Below are 16749 nucleotides of genomic sequence, written 5' to 3'. Positions count from 1 at the left end.
GATTTTACTGAGGCAAATCATTCTAAGCTGACATCGCTGCTGACATTCGTGCGTTCTTCAATACACTTCTTATAATTTACACCAATTTTCTTTGCGTGTATTTCGATTTGATTGTAGGTGGTACATAATATATTTACAGTTTTATCCAATACAGCAGTCAGTTTTCCTACTTTACAAGGAGTGATTCACTGTCTTGATTGTCTACAATTTGGAAAATAGGTAATAGGGAAAACGTGGCTATGTTTACACTCGACCGGATATACGTCACACGCCATCACATTGATCCACAGATGGATCTTGGATCGGACTTGGGACTGTGAAGTGCTTACTCCTTTCATGAAGTCGTCTTTTGAGAATTACTAAGAATTACTTTAAATCGCTTAGCATACAATAACTGGTGTAAAATATATCGTGCTTTTGATCAAAATAAATTTATGATTCATTCATAAATAAATAAATAAATAAATGGTTTAATTCGAAGAAATGCTGAGAAAATCTTAACGCGGGAAAGAGTCAACTGAAAACTCTTTATCGGAACATGGCTCTGATTTGCATTGAACGATTGAAGCAAAACTCTTCGTAAAGTTGAATTTTAATTAACCTATGAAATCACTGAGGTGTTTTAGATTTGTAAACGGTGTCCCATGCATTATCACTTGGACTGCTAAGTTGAAGGAACAGTATATGTGTTAACTGTAAGTGTATGTCAATATCAGATCAATCAAAAAAGAGTCTGTAAAGCACCTAAGTAATGATTTCGGAAATGAGAAGCTAGTAATAAAAGCGAAGGTAAAGGATGTGGAGTAAAGGACGACATCCACATAGTAGAAGCTTAAAAGAGCAGATTTGGACTTCTTCTCCCATATTGGTTCGTTAAGGTTAAAAGCTCTATTGGATGAATGCTGAATACTTGAATAAAAACCGAATTTCCCCTCACACCCCTCCCCCAGGAGTCTTCCTTGACCATCAAATGTGAAGAATGATCTTCCAACAGGGGTGTAATGTATTGATGGCATCTGTGGCAACACAATGTCCAATGCCTGCACTGCATCTTGAGGTATTTTGCCATTTTTTTTTCCACTCAAAAAGTTGTTAAGTTCCAATAGACTGAAGTGCTCAGCAAACTGAATTTTAACCTTGTGGGTAAATAAGAATAAGCATTAAAATATTTTTATCCATTGGTATGAGAACATGTTGCCTACAACTACAAATTATGCATTTTCAGTGGCAATCCTTACAGTGCAAATGTGACAAAAACTGTTACAATAATATCTTTATAAAGATCTGCAGATAGCATGACATAACTGAGTAACAGTTAAAAATTGCAGACTACTTAAAGTTTATTTCTAAACTGATTGTTTATCATCTTTTCACAGCAAAAGAATGATTGCATTCAAAATGTGACCATCACCAAGACATTATTATTATTATTATTATTATTATTATTATTATTATTATTATCATTATTATTATTATCATTTAATTATTGTATACTATGTCTTGTATGTGACGTATATCAAAGCAAATGCTACCTCTAATCTCTACCTCCATCTTCACCTGGTAGTTTAACATCAAGTTCTGAGCCTGTAAGTCACACAAAAAAAGGAAAAACAACTCCTTAACACCAACAGGAGGTTTGTGGATTAAAATGTTGAAAGCAGTCTGGTGCTGGCTGAAATATATTTTGTGACAAAGTGTAACATGAACATGCTGGTATAAACATTGATATTTTCCCTTTTTTTAAACCATGGCCACCCTCTTTTGAAGGTAGATTTAATTGTTAACAATTAACAATTGCTTAATTAACAATTAAGCATTGCTAATAAAGTCATGTCTTCATACTTTCTTTATACAATGTTTACTCATGTGTTGCAGTCCAAATTATCATTTTTTTCAAATGAAGATAATCTGGTTTTATCAACTGAGTTGATAATGTGAATCGCCAGCATAACAAGTTTCTAAAGCTGAACTTTCTGGCATTGGCCTTTTATCACCTCTCATACAATCTCCTTTGTAAAGGATAACCCATCAATTAGGGGTGACTACATGTACATCACATTAAAATATGCTGTTCATAGGAAACTCACAGGAACAGGCAGCTTTTTCCTGCTGTACAATGCCAGGACAAATTGAAAGAGTAAATTTCATGAGGCCTTCTAGTCTAGGTTTAAAGGAGGCTCCTAAGAGTTTTTGCTGAATGTTGGCACACACACCAGTAAATTGTTTTTTTGAAAATTTTAACATTTTTACTTTTCTAGCTCATTAAAAGCCACCAAAAGGTGAGGAGCAAGGTTAGGAATATAGTTTGCTGTAATAAATACAGAGAAAATGATTTTTGTCACTAAGCTAAGGCTCCATGAAGGGAGATGTTTGCCAGCAATAATTTGGCTTTGCCTTTGATTTTTTTCAATTTTCTATTGTGAAATCTCCCAAAAATGTCACAATTTGTGTAAATTGTCCTGCTGATCAATTATAAGCCAAAAAAAATAGGGGTTACCAACATAGTTTTCTTGCTTTTTGCTATTTTGTGTTTTCTTCTTCCATCTCAAATTTGGTCCTATGAATTTTTTTATTAACAGGCACTAGCAAGGACACAAATATGTTTAATGGCCCTGCAAATCTTGAAATTTTTCCAAAGTAAAAGAAATAAATTTTACTCAAAAGATCCCTATTTTCTTTGTCACAAAACAATATGAAATGGAATAGAATTTTGCCAAGTTCAGTATCTGAGCATGCAAAGACTTTCAAACCACTACAATTGTAAAGTTTGCCACAAAAGGACACGAGTTGGTGATGGCAACTGTCAAGATAGTTTATATCCTCAACAGCATCCTCAACAGACATCAATGAACTTTTGTTCACCAACCATTCAACCAACAAGACAAGTTTATAAGAGAAAAAGATTCTACAGAGGGTTATGACATCACCCAGTGCATCATGAGCATCAAACTTTCTGGAAAGAGGTGCTTGTATAAGCTTTGGTTCGCCTTCGGATACTGACCTCCACCGTTTTCCAAGGTGGGTGTTTGCTCTTGATGAGAACATCATGAGCATTTAAGAACCAAATGTTATTCTTATTCAATGACATATAAATGAGTGGCAGGGTATTCTGCAGTTTCTCCCATTGGAATGTGTTTCTGTGTCAAATAAAACAAAATTGTAGAATTTATGATCGTCGAACTTTCCTCTCTGATAGATGGTCGCTGTGTGAATTTTGGTATTACATTTGTATATTTTTCTTGTTCTGCCTTTTAAAGTGAACAGCACAAAGTTCAGTATTTGACAATGTTATGTTGACTTCTCCCGATGTCTCGGACAAATTCAAGTTTAGTCCAACGTTACTTTCATACGTTCTTCCCCCTTTGGCCTCTTTCCTAGCTGCGCCTGAAATTTTTTGCTTGTTTAATTACGATCTTCGTTGTTTTAATTCTTCAAGTATATTTGTGCATGTGACTTTTCCCATCCATGTTGTCGTTGAAACAAATTCTTCACGACTTAAGTCCCCGGCTCAATATTGAAGCATTCTAGTGTTCTTGGGATGTATTTGTAACATAGATTTTTCTGTGAGACAACAGGACACTCGATTATCTCGAGATTGCCATGTCTTTTGTTTTTAACGTATGACCTTCTGATAGTCGTCACGAAGCAGTTTCTTTGGTGACGTTTTCAGAAAAGTTTTGACACAGGCGGACCAAGCTCACGTCTCGAGAAAAAGCAAACGATTAACTCGTGAAAGCGTCATGCGTTGTCTGACTCGATGTTACGTTATGAGAGAAACCGTTGAGAATTTAAACAAGTTATAAGGAATGGTATCGAGAACGAAATAAGGTCGATTTACAACGATAAATATTTCGAAATATGACCATTCCACTCGTAAAATCAATAGAACTTACCAACATCTTGTGTGTCCGTTGTAGTTTCTGGCGATCTCTGCCGTTTCAAGCTTGTTTTGCCATCACTGTTATTGATATTCTTGTTATAAGACGAAGACAAGGCTGGACACTCCAATTTCCACCATTGTCCACGCGGAGTTGGTTTGCGCCCCTAAAATCCTCCCCATCGGTATTTTTCTCAGCCATAGTTTACGATCTAAGATCATTGGACCCTGGGACATGCCTCAATACCAAACTACACGCGCATTTCGCTGAAAACGAGCGTTTTCTACCTGCAATTCTAAGTTCGCTAATCTCTGGCCATGATCTTGATGACCAAACTGGACAAGGACGCCGAAGACTTGGGTACGAGGTCAATTTTCTCTCTACCACGAGTGGTACGGTAGATTAAAGAAAACGGTTGAAAGAAAATTGAAATACTTACCCCATCCCCACAGCGGTACCTCGCCTTAATCTATTGTCCCGATCAACCAACCAGACAGCGAGGTGAAAAATAAAACAGATAAACAACAGACTAACCTAAATTATTTTGCGGGGTTTGCTGTGAGCACACCAGCTTGGAGGCCAGAGGCAAAGGTTCAAGACATTCCTCTGAAGAAACTTATGTGAGATTAGAAATGGCATCGAATAACCCAGGTTTCTTTGGTTTTATTTTGTGAAATCGGCAGCAATATTTTGTATGTATTTTTGGATTTTTTTTCTCGTTGTAACTTACATTTACGTTAACGTTTACAGCCAATCTTAACGGTGGATCTTTTATCAAGTCGTCTAATGCTCCCACAAATACATACAGTACATGTTCGATGGAGATACTTTGGAGTATTAGTGAGAGTGGAAAAGCTTTAATTCTTGAAATATGAAAACCCTAAGGAAAATAAACTAAGGCCCCGTCTCCATCTCTGTCTCTGCCACCTGTAACTTATTTACGCTGGTTAGCATGGAATATAATAATAATTGCATTAAGTGAAGTGGTTCTTTTAAGAGAGCCCCTGCACTTATTGGAAGTAGGAAACCTAACCCCTGTTGTAGTGGTCTGGCCTTTGTTTGGAAATTAGGGGCATCTGCAAAGATTTCCTTCAAAAAATTATTAACGGCTTGATTAGTCTGGCCAAAGTCCTCCGCAAAGCATTGTAAAGCTGAATAAGCTGATGGATATGTTGCTATAGAAATTCTTCAGAAGTATTACTATTTTTATGACTAAAATTATGAATTTAGGGAACGTTGCTCGGCCTCAACTGTTTTAATTTAAAATACTGAAAATTTCAGGTTGATTTTGAAGTAACACTTCCAACTGAGAATAGTAAAGACAAGGTATTTAAGGTAAGAAATTGGAATTCAAATGAGAGTAGGTAAGTTCAAAATTTTGCTCTGCAACAACTCTTTTTAACTTGTTTTACATCATAATCACAACTTTACTATTAATACTATTACAAATTGCACTTTTTTAATAACCATTTCTCCCACTAAGAGTGCATGATCAAAATTTATTCGCCAAACAATTAGTTACATAGTTATTAAGAAATAACAGATTCTTTTACAGGTTATACTGGCATTCAGCACCCAAATCTCTGGTACTCCTCTTTTTGTGTAGGTGTCAGCTATCTTGAGTGAAATGTCTGGTTGAACTCTTTTTCTCCCAGAAGTGACCAACAAGTTGTTTCTTTTTAAAAAATCATTACATTGTCAGGCATTTAATTTAACAGGTAATGAGAATAAAGGAAAAGATTAATGAGAGATATTGTTTCCAAGTAAGTTTGTTTACAGAATTCTCAGAGGTACATGTAACAATGAGTTTAGGTTTAAAAAACTTACACAGACTGTAATTTCATACTCCAACATAGACTGATCAGTTACTTGTTTAAAAGCCACAAATAACTGACAACCCCAAATGAAGATATTATTATTATTAGACCATTAGTAGTGCACTCATTGGCTCGATTAGTTCTTGCGCATGCCTGCATACTTCCAACAGTATTTTGTCACAGTGCACTTGCAGGGGAGGATTTAAAGCTGTAGTAAAAGAACAGCTCCCTTCTATTCTACCAAGCTACAACATGTTTCGATTTTGATTAAGGTGACTGTTAAATGGGTAGCACAAGTCAGCTTATTTTCACTGGAGCAAGCATTAGAAGGAAAACACAATCAAATCCCTTTTGAGACCATCCAGGCTCTTGATGTGGTGTTAAGACATTTGCCATCCATGAAGTATATACCTGTTGGAAGATCTTTCTTCCCTCCTCCAGAAGGTCATTACCTTCCCCTGGAGAGTGGACATGCCAGTGAATTTTGGTTTGGCTTTCATGAGAGTGTGTCCAACCATCACAGGGGAAGGTGATGCTTAACATTTATGGTTACTGTAAAAATGACTACTTAACTTTAGAAAAATATTTGTTAAAATATATTGTATACATACTGCTAGTACTATATCTTGAAATCAAGGGAGAATAATTTGAGGAAATTATACACAGAAGGTTATAGGACATGAAAATTATGTGTCTATAATTTTCTGTTGATAATTTCTGCTGTGTTGTCTACAATTCCTAAGGTGATGGCTAAGGGGAATTTGTTTAACAATCAAGAACTTCTTTAGGTGGTGATCATTTCCTTTTTTCTTGTGACAACAATGTGTGATTCAGGGGTGATATTGTAAGGAGAAATTTGATGCTGGTCACTCTAAGGAATCAAAGGTTTGAAGGGTAACATAAACAGTATAGCCTACACTAACGGTAGAGTATGAATGTACCTAAAGATTTGTCTGAGGTCTTTATTTATCAAGATAGCTAGATACTAGATAACTAAAACTCTGACAATGTTACCGAGAAATTACTTGATCACAGTTTCAGCCACAGCATTCTATAAATGCCAGCCAGTTGTAGAGTTCATGTGTGAAGTCCTTCACAGACAATAACAGGATCTTCAAAAGATGAAACCATTGTTTGATACAAAAAGACTGAAATTCACCCAAGAGATAAAAGGTATGGAGCAAGTTATAGTGTGCATATGAGTGGGTGATGGATATGTGTCGGTTGGGAGAAATAATTGAAGAAGAGATTCACAGTGTTATCTTACTCTATTTTTCAATAATATTAATATTATTGAAAATAATTTGAAAACATAACTTATCTACATGATTGATATTCATAGATTTTTAGCAAATTTTGTTTTGGTTGTTGTTATGGTTGTTTTCTTGTTGTTTTTTACTGTTATTATGCTACGATAAAGAAATGCCTTTTTAAATGCACTTAATATGATTATACATCATAGGTTCCATCAAATTTTAAAGGTAAATGTACTTGTAGTTCAACTAGCTATTTTTTATTAGTTCAATCCAGTATATTTTAGCTATAATCCCAAAATGCTATCTCTTGTGAACACTGAGATGTCATCTTGTCCAGTTAATGAAGTTTCAAAATGTCTAGACACGTTTTAATTGATAATGTTATTCCTTAGGTGATTCAAATTGGTTTATATTTGTCTGAATGTTCTTGCACATGTGGGACAGAGGTTTTCATGACATGCTAATAGTCTTGTAAATGTTATTTCCAAATATATATATATATTGATATTTCATTACCAGGACTGAAGGTAGAGATTACACACTGTGGATCAATGAATAGAAAATATCGTGTTATAATATAACAAAATTAGCGGCTCAAACTTTGAAATTTCCTCTAAAACAATTGGAAACAGGTCAACCCTGTGAGATCACACTCATAGCTTTTTATGGTTTAATATTCAACTATTGTTCATTTTCTAGTGTTTTAACGTCTGGTTTTCGAAATACTTCCTACGTCGTCGTTTGAGAATTTCATCTGTGTGCGAAAACGGAAACAGTCGAAACGAAACAATTAAAGCTCTAAAATTTCGTTCAGGGCGTCTAAAGTGTCTCTCCAAAGAACAAGTCACAATTGCCCGGCTTGGTCTCAACCCAGACTTTTTAATAAATATTCTAGCGTACCAAACTTTGTGTCACTTATCTTCCCATCTGCAAAGGTATATGTACGTTCCTTTGTTTAATCTTCGTTTTATTTCTTTGTTCGTGTGTTTGGGTAGATACCCTCATCTGCCCTGTCTTCAAGTCGGACAAGAACAGAAACACACCTACCTTCCCATCGAAATTTGTAACCTTGTGGCAGGTCAGCGCTGCATCAAGAAGTTGATGCTCCGCAGAGTAAACCTGGTTAGGAATACCACGGATTGACATTCATATCTGATTAGCGAATTTTTCTGATTTTTCAGGACAGCCTTTCCCCAATGCGAGTCATGTGATGTTGTTAATCAATATGTACGTACGCTCGTGGTGCAAAGTAGATGGCAGAATGATATGAAGCGTAATAAAATATTGCAGGAGGTATTGCGTTCTACATGGTTTGTTTACACTGAAAAAATGCTGTTGCGAGCCATACTGAAAGAAAAAAAGTATATTACCTTTACAAAGGTTAGACCCCAGCTTTCTGGATTTGTATTCCGGCATTTCTATTCTGTGAAGCTCCTTATAGACAACGACATGTTTTTAATTTCCGCTCTCTTTAGGTCAGGAAAGCTGATTTCAGCAATGACCAATGCGTCAAAGATTTTGGAATCTCAATTAACGACAAAATGGTGGACCTTCATGGGCGGGTACTTCAGGCCCCAAAGCTTCAGGACGGTGGGAAAGTAACTGTATACACGTGATTCTTTTTTTAGAGTTAGATCCGGTTTGGAGATGTTGAAATGCTTTTAAAAAGCAGCTTTCGCCCTCGAGTAAAGAAAATAACCGAATGGGTGAAAGTGATCGAGGATGGAAAAGAATAGAGAAGAATTAAAAAGGTCCAGGGTGAACTCGAGCCAAGGGGCCCATTCAGCTGGAACTTATCCCGGTTCCTTTAACATGAAGCGACTAGGAGCAGTGCTACTACCCCTAGTATTTCATCAGGCTTTCCTTACAATTCGCCGGTATCCATTTATACTCCTGGGTAAAGAGATACGATGTGAAAGTAAAAAATATTCATCCCAAGAATACAAGACAATGACCCAGCCAGGTTTTGAATCTCTGACCACAAGGCTACCGCGCTCCCACTTTCCTCATATCTCATGCTCTTTCCAGGAGCATGGGATATGAGGGGGAAGCAACTACTTCACGGCATTGAGATAATAGTCTGGGCCATCGCTTGCTTTGCAGAACCACGAGAAGTCAACGACAGAGCATTGAAGAGCTTCGCCCATCGGCTGATGAAGATTAGTGGCGAGACTGGAACGTCCTTATATGGTGAGTTAAAGAAGAAAAGGAAGGAGAGGCGACAAATTCACAGTGCGAGTATTTTTCAATACTGTCTGACTGACCGGCTGACAGACTGACCGGTTCACTGACTGTCTGACTAACTGACAGACTGACTGACAGACTGACTCACTGATTGACGCACTGAATGTTTTGACTTTGATCCTTTATAGATTATAGATTCTCAATGTTGTATTGTTCACATTTCTCTTATAGCTGAAGTCAAACGAGTCGGTGCTACAATGCTGGGAATCGCTACTCAGTGTGTGCAAGCTAAGAACCTCACCAAGTTCCAGGCTCAAACACTGTCAAATTTGTGCCTAAAGATAAATGCCAAGCTCGGAGGCCGGAATAAACAATATTTTGGCCCCAGATGTTCGGTAAGATTGATGTACTTAGTGGTACGTACGGGGGCAGCGGAGGGGGGAGGGATGGGGATACGCCAGGCTTGGAACGGATGGGAGAAGTTTGGGTTGTTGAGAGAAATCTGCGAGAAAACGATTTTTTTGCACGTCTGTTATTCTTTACTAGTTCATGTACGCATATGCTCGGCAAGTTATGTCCAGTTATCTTGGAATGTTTCTATTCTTTTGTCGTGTCACGATTAGACTTACCAGATCCCTCAGACGGCTCTGTAATATTCTTATATTTTCTCACTCGTTGGATATCAATTTTCTATAGTCCCTCGTTTATACTTTGTTGGTGACGACTGATCCCCCACTCCGTTCCCCCTCAAAATTTCCGTACCCTCCCTTTCCCCCAGCTGATAAATTACGACTGGTTCTTAAATATTTGAATCTATGTTTACAAACTTCCTGTGTTTCGTGAACCTGTGATATTTCTTGGAGCTGATGTAACTCACCCTGCAGCTGGGGATGAAAAACGACCATCAATTGCTGCTGTAAGTTGAACATTGTTTTATTCGGTATCTCTCCTGTTCTGTTTGTTTCGTAGTTTTTGTTGTTGTTGTTATTTTTACGTGTCCTTTTCTCTCTCCAATATTGTCATGGTGAAGCCCGTGGAATTTGTTGCAAGAACTTTCCCCAATAAAACCCCTCTTGAAGCGTGCATTTGTACAAATGCACTCAGCGATATGAATTTACTTTGACTTGAAAACAAATGAATTGTAAATGAAAAACCTAAAGATAACTTTTTGTGTTTGTGGGTTGTCGGCAGTATGGATGCTCATCCCAGCCGGTACTGTGCGTCAGTTCGAGTTCAGACACATCGACAGGTACGATAGTCGCGCGAGAATGCAGTCGAAGTCGCACTCCATGAGCTTTTGAAGATAACATTTTGTTATTCCTACTCTCACGTGATCTTAGACTCCGCTCAATGATTTATTTTACAGGAAGTTCTTGCCGAATTAGCGGCCATGGTCCGCGAGCTATTGATTCAGTTTTATCGTTCGACGAGACACAAGCCAGTCAGGATCATTTTCTACCGTGGTGGGGTCAGTGAAGGCTAGTTTAGACAGGTGAGGTAGTTATAGTAGTTACATGGGTTCATGGGTGAATATGATTTGCTGCCTATTCCTGCCGAATATTTTTCCGTTTTACGTTGTTTAAACTGAAGAGTATTGCTGCTCCTTTTTTATTCTAGATAAGATAGTAATACTTTGAAACTTGTGTCTTTGCCAAGAACATTGCATACAATAACACATGCAGGAAGACCAGTCAGTGTTCAATAGTGTACGAAGTTCTTCGCGAACTTTTAGGACTAAAATTGTTATGACCCTAAATTTGTCACTAGGTGTTGTGTCACGAACTAAAAGTCATCCGTGAAGCTTGCATCAAGCTGGAAGTTGGTTACCAGCCGGGCATCACTTTCATTGTTGTGCAGAAAAGACATCACACCAGATTTTTCTGTCAGGATAAAGAGGACATGGTATGGGTTATGAAACTGGCTCGCCATGTTTTACTTCTTCTTCAATATCTTTTTGTAAATTTTAGACGAAAATGTCTCGAGAGCGTATTTATCTTCTTAGGTACATAAATATAATTTTGGGGAGGAAAGTAGTGGAAAACACAACGTTTTCCTGGAGGTTTAGTTAAAGCACTAGCCCCAGTTTCCCCCGCACGCAGGCCTTCACTCATCAATGTTCTGTGAACAAACCACTCGTGTGACTATGCGCGCGGGAATGCGCAGATTTTTATTTCTCTCAACTCAAGAGAAAGGCAGGAAAGTGTTTCTTAATCCCTTTCAGCCTAATACCAGTCTTCATATTCTCCGTTCTGTTCTCTTTACATTTCCTAAGGTAATGACATGGCGAATTTTTCCAAAAGTTAAGAGCTTCTTCAGCTAATGATCAATTCCCTTATTCTCCTCAGGGATGATATTGTAAGGAGAAATTAGATGCTTGTCATTCTTTGGGGTCAGAGTGTTGAAAGGGAAAAAACGGATCATCAATGCGTCCTTACTCCTATTGCTGAATTTGGCGGATTCCGCTTCATTTAGGTTTTCACACATTTAATATTTGTTTGTTGTGGTTGGTTTTAGTGTGGAATTAGTCAAAACGTGCCCCCCGGAACCACAGTTGATGTTGGTATAACTCACCCCACTGAGTTTGACTTCTACCTCTGCAGTCATGCTGGAATTCAGGTAAGGCTTTGTCACTCTCTAATTCTCAGGGCTGAGTAACATAAAACCTCTCCCCAAATTTTTGTTAAACATAAAGCAAACAGTTGGTGAGAATACTTACACATTGTATCAGTTGGTCCTGATGTGAACTTGATGGAACACTAGATTCTCTTGGCAAATGTACAATGGAGTTTGAATCAGCTGGTAGGGAGAATCAACAATCACATCTTGGGAATTTACTACGTACCTAGATGCCTCGCGGAAATCGAGGATTTATTGGTGTCTGGGAGAACCGAATGATTTTAAAAAGGGATCAGAAGAAGAATTTAAATTCCGATCGTTCTTCGAGAGTTTTCTGACCTCTCCTCCCTTTAGCGGGAGGATTTCTAAGCTCCTTAGCACGCCCAACTCATGCCATTTGTATTTCGTGGCCTTTCTAATCAAAAGCAAAAGTCTAGATACAACACCGGGTTACACAGCTGCCCAACTTAATGCTGCTTTTCGTAGCGTGAAGCGATCCGTAGTATCACCACCCCCTGGCTTGTTTGGTTGTGTTTAGAATAAAGACAAGACGCTAATGAACCCGCCCATTCCTCTTGCAGGGCACCAGCCGACCTTCGCATTATCACGTCCTGTGGGACGACAATAATTTCAAAGCAGACGAGATCCAGGCCCTCACATATCAGTTGTGTCATACGTACGTCAGGTGCACACGAGCAGTATCCATACCAGCCCCCGCGTATTATGCGCATTTGGTAGCATTCAGAGCGCGATTTCATTTGATAGAAAGAGAACGGGCAAGGTGAGATATTGTGCACGGTAGACGAAGAGTGTCCCCAGTCATGAAAGATGGTTAAATTCCACATAACCTAATAAACTTTACTGGCCAAGGCATAAATATGACAGATGATTGGAAATTTGGGAATTTTTTTAACCATAAAAGTGAGATCAGAAAATATTATCACATTCCCGGGCAGGGAAATTGAACCTGGTGGAATTTGACTCATTGACTTCCGGATAAGAGCTGCAGAAGCTTTGCGAGCAAAAAGTTTTAGTTCCTGGAGAGACCCATGAAATCTGAAATCGTAGGGCAGGGGATACAGGGGGAGTTATCTACGGTTTAGGGGATAGGCGGAGGAGGGGGACGAGGCCCAAGGGACGGGTAAATTAAGGGCTTGATTGTTGAAGGATGATTGAGGTCCTTTTGGTAAAGGGGGTTGAAATCCAAGGGGTAGGGATATTTGAGAGCCGAGGGGTAAAGGACTCCAAGCTTAGCTACCTGGAGGAAGGTGAGTTTAAATTCTAATTCTTTCTGTTACACCTGATATTAGTGAAACTATTTTTGCAATTTTTTTCATTCAGCCCTGAGAATGGTTCGTCTTGCAGCGGTAGTCATGGAGAGGATAGAAGCCCGCAGATTTTGGCAAAAGCTGTCCAAGTTCACCCTGAGATGTTAAAAGGAATGTACTTCGCTTGAAGACACTTTGTAAAGAGTAACGTAATTAGTTACCGACTAATGTAATACTTTAAGAAAACACAGGATATTTATCTTTTGTCTTACAAAAGTCAACCATTTCTTAAGAGATACTTTCAGCACGAGGAGATAAAATTCGTATCCCCAAGCGGCCATGTAATGTTCTGTTTATTTTATAGATGCTGATGAAATTCCTACATAATTTCAAAAGAACCAGCCGCGTGCCTGAACGGGAAACTCTCTTGTAATTGGCTAATCATGTTAGTAACCATGGCGACATCAATATCCTCGCACGTGAAAAATAAAAATAGTATCTTCACTGCGCGCGATGAAGATATGATTTTTTAGTAAAAGGGAAAATCCTGGTATTTCATCAGTATCTATGTAATAAACACCTTTATCACGCAGCGCCATCTTGGATTGCGTGGCGCACCGAATCGAGGCTGGACGGGCATAAGATATAGGCTTGTGTTACGTTACAGTGTTTTTAGTTAAGTTTACAAGCAAGCATGGCCCACGATCTTAAACGAAATCCAGAAAAATACACGAAATATCGCCGTCAATTTCACAAAGTAAGACCGAAGAAACCTCGATGCCATTTCCGATCTCACATAAGTTTCTCCTGTTATGCTACACTGTGGCCGTCAAAACCGTTCAGAAAACGTCACTAATGTAACTTTTTCATGACGAAGATCGCTGATCGAGTTCTTAAGCGTTCACAAAACAGAAAACAGTGCCTTAGATTCGATTTACTCTGTGCCCACTCTGATTGCGTTGCATCGTGGTAGCGTTATTTTCAATATGGAGATGAAAATGATAGAAATCGGCAGATTTTGACCGAACATTCCGTAAAAGCTGATCGAACATTCGAAACATGAAACCATACACCTTTATGCAGCGACTAAAGACAGGAATGGCTCCGGGATGTAATTGGACGATAAAAATACTAACTGTTAATAGATTATGTCTTAACTACTTGCTCGTGAGTATTGTTTGGAAATCGTTTGATAAAATCTGAAATAAAGTAGATCTCAAGGATTAAATGACAGAGTCAGGAAACTAAAAAATAAAAACATATTAAACTATAAAATGATTCAAACTCTTTTGGTTTCCGAGAAAAATATTGCTCTAAGGCCTTTATAAAGCTTAGTACTGATGTCATTTGTCGTATAGTGATAAGTAAACTGTTTCATAGTTGACATGTGGTAGCATTGAAAGTTTTACCGCCATCTAATTTACGTTTAAACTTTGGGCAAACTAAGTTATAGTTTGCATATCTAGTGTTGCGAGAGTGAAGATTACTAATACGTATTAAAAGGCGAGTAATATATGCAGGCATTTCTCCTCGTGGTCTCTCAAATGCAATTAGATATATGGAAATTTTTAGCCTCTTCGTATAAAGATAACCAACTTAAATCATCAAATAATCTGACAGAAGAAGCCTTAGAGCTAGCATCCGTAATAAATCTAGCTGCATGACTTTCTTGTCTTAGTTTTCATCGGCGCTGATCAAAAATTCAAGACATAAAAAAGTGCAAACCCAAGCTATTCTTTAATTTTTTATCTCTGACTTCAATTCACAGAACATTTCTTAATCATGGTACCACGAGATTGACAACAAATAACACTGAATAATACAGTAGGTAAGCTTTGTGATATTTCATTTTGATAAACTTCAACATGAAGCAAGTTTAATTTATTGATGAATTGATTCACAATAAAATTAACAGCATCCCATTCGTAGACTTTTCATATAGTGTTAAAGAAATGTATCAAAGAAAAGCCCTTACGTCGTTTAAAGCCTTGCTCAATAAAGCGAACTGAACCCCGAATTCTTGGATCGCTTCTAACGATCGTGTTTCCTTTCGGAAATCCAGAATAAATGTAGCGGTAAATTTTCACAAATACGTGGAATGAAACAAAGAAACGGGCCTGGTTATCCTGGAAATGAGTTCTGAAATTATTCCAAACAGCATTATCTCGTTTATAAGTGCATCATTTACGCAAATCGCAGCGAAATTACGTCCTGAACTTGTTGGGGAGAACAGCAACCCTAATACCGGAAGTCGAAATAGAGTCGTGTCCAGATTATCCACGCGCTTTCCCGTTCTGAATTGACGTTCCTATCCTCTTGCTAAATCACTCAATTTGCAGAAACGAAAATCCTCAACGAGAAAAGTAATTGGAAAGTTCGAGTTTTGAAGGTTTTCACACTCAGTTAGATTGCAAGCTTACTTACGGTATTAAAAATCAAACACAGCTAACACTCGTGTAGTATATATAGTTTCGTTTCCAAAAACAAAACAGAAAAAAAACAGGAATGATGAAAAATATAGCCAAACTGGCATAACAGTGGAAATTCATAGTAATCTTGACGGTGTCAGAGCGACCGCGATCTTGCTTAGGTCCTACGCGGCTAGCTCATCATGGCTTTATTTTTGTGCTCTGTTCTGTTGTAAAGCACTTAGGAAGTGGCTAAGTGGAGAGAAATACTCGAATACGTTTCGTGTTTCTCCCTACTCTTCTTTCGCGCTCTAACCGTTTCCTGTGTGCTTTACAACAGAGCAGAACACAGTCAAGGCTTCTCTATTTGTTAAATGGAATTTTCATTATAAGGTTCCAGGGTGCTAAAGTTTGGAATGATATAAGTGGTGACATAAAGCTTCTCTCTTTCAAACGTTTTAATACGAAGTTTAAGTCAATTCTTATTGCTAAATATCAATTGTAGATATGCCAAGAGTATATTTTTTGTGGCTTTCCGATGTTAAATACTGACATAGCTTTCATTTGTTGTCTTTCCTGTGGTCACACAACTTTTTAAAAATATACTCACCTGTAGAGAGTCGTCCACTAAAAATGCAACTTAGTAGTTAGGCATACTAAAAGTATATTTTTGTAGAGGTAAATGAATCGTACGTCATATATTAGTCAGAATTTTATTAGCTCATCAGTTCATGAAAATGGAAGTAGCTGTAAGAAAATGTTCAAAAACAAAATCAAACGAATTAAAAGAAGTGTGCAAAGCGTGTCGGTCATGAATGTTATTTGTGTCGTGGTTCAACTTCAGTCTCATCGAAAAAACATTAAATTTAATGAGACTTTCAACTGAACGTGCTGCGAGTGACGAGCGTGGGTGATGTCCAGAGTAGAGCCTTTTCATCTTTGGACTTTTGTGGTTTCTTATCTTGCGGCATAGTGGTAAGAGTGTTTTTTGTGCGTGGTAACCACTCACCTTTCACCTTTGTGACTTAACACAAACTACAGTTCACTTACATTGCAATATACCTAAAACTGTCATTCGCTATCATGTTTTCAATGCTAGGCATATTTTTGATGATCTTCATTGTAGAGTTTTAGCCCCTTCACCAGGAATGCTGACTAATTCATTTTTCCCCTCCCACTATGATATCAATACAAAGGTAAGCTCATTGGTGACGAGAATAAAGAAAAGGGATGTTGTCTGATCAACTCCCCAATTCTCAGAGTTAACATATCTATGTCAATCAGCAAAGAAAATCACTGTTTGAGAAATGTAGGGAGGAAAT

General features: G+C 37.9%; 2 protein-coding genes and 1 pseudogene across 3 annotated transcripts in view; 1 reads left to right on the top strand and 2 right to left on the bottom strand.

The window, feature by feature from the left end:
* The window catches only part of LOC131787521 (protein argonaute-2-like), a 149266-nt gene extending 145022 nt beyond the window's left edge, over positions 1-4244 (bottom strand). The window contains exons 1-3 of one of the 2 annotated variants that reach the window (XR_009340471.2): positions 3894-4238; positions 1533-1584; positions 92-1136 (exon numbers count right to left, since the gene is read on the bottom strand). The gene's annotated coding sequence lies outside the window, so the exon portion shown is untranslated. Of the gene's footprint in view, positions 1-91; positions 1137-1532; positions 1585-3893 lie in introns of those variants that run through there. The other variant, XM_066166621.1, reaches the window with a different exon arrangement.
* Positions 1-16749, bottom strand: part of LOC131790108 (serine/threonine-protein phosphatase 6 regulatory ankyrin repeat subunit B) — a 65824-nt gene that overhangs the window by 30231 nt on the left and 18844 nt on the right. The gene's annotated exons all lie outside the window — the stretch shown is intronic.
* On the top strand, positions 6174-15500 carry LOC131778679 (protein argonaute-2-like; annotated as a pseudogene).

This window comes from Pocillopora verrucosa, chromosome 5, assembly GCF_036669915.1.
Source record: "Pocillopora verrucosa isolate sample1 chromosome 5, ASM3666991v2, whole genome shotgun sequence".
Taxonomy (NCBI): Eukaryota; Metazoa; Cnidaria; class Anthozoa; order Scleractinia; family Pocilloporidae; genus Pocillopora; species Pocillopora verrucosa.
This window is presented reverse-complemented; position numbering and strand designations above follow the sequence as displayed.